The sequence below is a fragment of the Jaculus jaculus genome, chromosome 1 (genome assembly GCF_020740685.1).
Source record: "Jaculus jaculus isolate mJacJac1 chromosome 1, mJacJac1.mat.Y.cur, whole genome shotgun sequence".
Taxonomy (NCBI): Eukaryota; Metazoa; Chordata; class Mammalia; order Rodentia; family Dipodidae; genus Jaculus; species Jaculus jaculus.
Window position 1 is genome coordinate 269,949,563 of NC_059102.1, and position 4,134 is coordinate 269,953,696.

At 45.4% G+C, this 4,134-nt stretch overlaps 1 non-coding gene across 1 annotated transcript; it reads right to left on the bottom strand.

Moving 5' to 3' along the window:
• Positions 1–2,155: 2,155 nt before the first annotated feature.
• On the bottom strand, positions 2,156–2,262 carry LOC123458108. The gene has a single exon (XR_006635407.1). It is a non-coding gene; the product is annotated as a U6 spliceosomal RNA (small nuclear RNA).
• Between the last annotated feature and the right edge of the window lie 1,872 nt (positions 2,263–4,134).

Consider the following 4,134-nt stretch of genomic DNA (forward strand, 5'->3'; position numbering starts at 1 on the left):
CCACATCCAGTACATATGTAGTATTTTAACAATTCAGTGCATGAAAATTTTATGATGTGACATCATATTGGTGCTCAAGAAGTTCTGGAGGATAGAGCAGTTTAAATTAGGGTTAGTGATGTTCCACTTGAACTACTCATTTATGTCTGCAAAAACTAGGCTCAATATGTATGTGTCCAAACTCTATGTAAGTGGTATTTTGCTGGCTGGACCCCCTGCAGATTGCTTCTTTTAAAAATTTATTTATTTATTTGTGTATAAGAGAGAATGGACATGCCAGAATCTCTAGCTACTGCAAACAAACTCCAGACACATGTGCATCTGGCTTACTTGGGACCTGGAGAGTCAAACCTGGGTCCTTAGGCTTTGCAGGCAAGTGTCTTAACTGCTAAGCCATCTCTCCAGACCTGCGGGTTGCTTTAGATAGTACTTGCACTCTGATGGATTGTTCTATTAGATGAATGTGCTACAGTGAATTGGCCATTCATTGGCCATAGCTATCTTAGCACCTTAGGGCTACATAGCAGAATATCAGAAGCTGGCGTCCTGCACAACCAAAAAGCATTGTCAGGTCTGGAAGCTAGATGTCCAAAATCCTCGTGAAGGATGTGAGAGAATCTGCTCTGTGCAACTCTCTCACTTCTGGCAGACCAGGCACTCCCATCTTGTGTACAGCATTTCTCCTAAGCCTTCCCAATCATCTTCCCTGTATTGTTTCTATTACAGCTTCCACAAGTTCCCTTTTATAAATGGACCCAGTCACTTTGGAGGAGGGTCCACCATGGTAACCTCATCTTAACCTTACTGTCTGCAGAGACCCTGGTTGCAAAGTAGGTCATATTGGCAGGGACTTGGGGGTAAGATTTCGGTATCACATGTGGTGCAGGGGCACAGCTTAACCTCTAACACAGGGCAAGTAGGCAGCTTTGAGTTTTCTACCTTTGAGGACACACCTGTGAATATTCTTAGTTGTCTCATGGTACAGCAGTTCTCAAAGAATGGTCTTGGGCAGCCGCCACAACTGGACTTTTGTTAGAACAGAATATTTTGGAGCTGGAGAGATAGATGGCTCAGTGGAGAAAGTGTTTGCTGCACAAGTGTGAAAAAAGGTAGGTGGGTGTGGTGATGCTTGTCTGTGATCCCAGCACTCAGGAGGCCGAGATCGGAGAAGGCCCAGGCTTGCTGGCTGGCTAGTCTAGCCAATTGGCGATCTCTAAGTTCAGTGAGAAACTCTGTCTCAAGAAAATAAGTTGGGAGCCAAGTGTGGTGCAGTCAGGAGCCTGAGATAAGAGGATCACCCTGAGTTCAAGACCAGACTGGGTCTACGGAGCTCCAGGTCAGCTTGGCCAAGAGTGAGACCCTGCCTCAATAAAAGGAAGAAAGAAAATAAAGTGGAGAGTAGTATGACGCTTCCATCCTCCACATGAACATGCACATGCACACCCACATACACGCATACCCACACACATACAAGCATGCATACACACATACACCACACCGGGTACATGCAGACAAATAGAAAAGCACATTTTGGAGGCTGGGTATGTAGCTGAGGGGGTAAACTTCTTGCCTAATGCCAGGCCCTGGTTTTAATTCCCAGCACCACATAAAACAGGCATGGGGGGGCATGTCTGTAATCCCAGCATTTGATAAGGAGAGGATGAGAAGTTCAAGGTCAGCTTTGGCTACAGGGCAAGCCTGAAGCCAACCTGGGCTCCATAAAACCCTGTCTAAATAAAAACAAGATAAATAAATAAAATGCCACATTTCTGGGTGGTGATACTGATCTGAGCCTTCTCAGAGATTTTTTGTTTTGTTTTTGGTTCTTTGAGGTAGAGTCCCACTCTAGCTCAGGCTGACCTGGAATTTACTCTGTATTCTCAGGCTGGTCTCAAACTCATGGTGATCCTCCTACCTCTGCCTCCCAAGTGCTGGGATTAAAGGCATGTGCCACCGTTCCCAGATTCCTCTGGGATCTTTTTTTTTTTTTCTTTCTCAAAAATATGGAATGCGAACCAAGCATGGTGGTGCACACCTTTAATCCCAGCACTTGGGAGGCAAAGGTAGGAGGACTGCCAAGAGTTCGAGGCCACCCTGAGAATACATAGTGAATTCCAGGTCAGCCTGGGCTAGAGTGAGACCCTACCTTGAAAAAAAAAATATGGAACGCTTCACGAATTTGCATGTCATCCTTGTGCAGGGGCCATGCTAATCTTCTCTGTATGGTTCCAATTTTAGTATATGTGCTGCTGAAGGGAGCACTTCCTCGGGGATTTTGATGGATGCTCAAGTTTGAAAACCACTGCTTTCAAACTCTCGGGGAAAGAAACATGCCTCAGCTCTTCTGGGAGGCTTGACAAAGCTTCAGAGGCCACATCCAAGTCTACAGCAAGGTACCTGAGCCTCTCCAGTCAACCATCCATCTAGTTTCTGGGCTCCACTGAAGAGTCCAATTTAGGTGTAAGTGTATTGAGCAGCAAGGGCCAAGGCCACTGACGTGGGTGGTTCCTCACTCCTCAGACCTGTCCCAGCAGCACCCTAGGAAGCTGTAGTGAAGGGTCCAGTCTCAGGCCCCACCCTGATCCTCAGAAGTAGGTCTCATTATCTTAACCTTATGGCAATCCTCCTGCCCCCGCTTCTTGAGTGCTGGGATACAGAGGTGCCCCATCATACCCAGCCTGAGATTCTGATATTTGCCTAGCTACCAGCACCTCTCTGGTCCAGAGACCACACTTTGAGTAACAAAGGACTGACTACTGGCTAACTCAGACCACAGAATGAGGGCAGCATCTTCCATGTGATCAGATACATTTTTTTTTCTACAGCCATCATAACAAAACACCAAGCTAGGTGGGTAGTTCAAACACAAGAGATTTCTCTCAAGACCCCTCTCCTTGGCTTGTAGATGCCACCTTCTCCCTGTGCCCTCATATGCTTGTTCCTCTGTGGGCATGAGTGTCCTAACCTCTCCTTAGAAGGACTCTAATCCTGCGGGATTATGACTGACCCTCTCATCTGACCTCATTTTACTTTCATTGTCTGTTCATTCTTTCTACATACTGTTGCATTTAGCACTGGGACTTCAACATAGGGGTAGAGTAAGTCACGTTTCAATACACAACACCAGCAAATGCAGACAGGTACAGTTGCACATATCTGCAGAGATGGAGGCTGGAGGATCAGGAGCTTAAGGCCACTCTGTGCTATATGAAACCTTATTTAAAAGCAACAAAAATCCTCTAGCAAATTCTCTCCAACATAGTTTTACCAACATCCATCTGCCTAGATAGTCTGGCCCTCCTGCTTCTTCCTCAGCCTTAAGTCCTTTGGGCTGTGCCAGTCTCTCATGTTCTGCCAGTTTGATGATGGTACAATGCCATGCCTCTATTTAATTTACCCCACCCCAATTTATGTGTTTGTGTGTGATTGAGAAACTTCTCCTGTGTGACTTTTTTGGCTTTGAGAAATTCCCTGTTCATTTATTTGTCCATTTTGCATATGGAAGTGAGAGCCAACCTTCTGCATCCATTCACAGGGACTCCTGGTAGATCCTGGGCACTCACCCATGTAGCAAGAATCTTCCATTGGTATCAGCTGCTCTGTGCACTTGTTTATGGAATCCTGTGCTCCAAGACGTACGGAGACTTTTTTCTTTTTCTTTTCTAAGCTTCAACAAGTAGTCAAATGTTTGAAGACTCATTGCTTATCTTGTTTAAGATATCCTTTCCTATACCAAGGTTATGGAAATATTGTCTTATATTCTCAACTAAATATTTTCAAGTTTTGTTTCTCACATGTTGGCCTCAATCCATCTGGAGTTTATTTGTGCATGTAATGTATGAAAAGAAGTTAATTCTAGTTTCCCTACTGGATTGCCATGGCCGTCCCCACCCTATTTCATGCTGTGCTTCCGTGGGTGGGCAGAGACCCTACACACTTTCTTGATCCTTTCTTGACCTACACTTAAACTCCCTCTGAGGGTTGGTCACCTAACCCAGTGCCTGCCCCAAGGATAAGCCTCCTGAGACTGCAGTTTTGTTCTTCTAGAAGGGCCTTGCGAGGTGGAGATCAGTTTCCTGTGTCTGCCATAATGAACTTCCACAATCTTGGTGGCTTTCTTTTTAAAAAAAATAT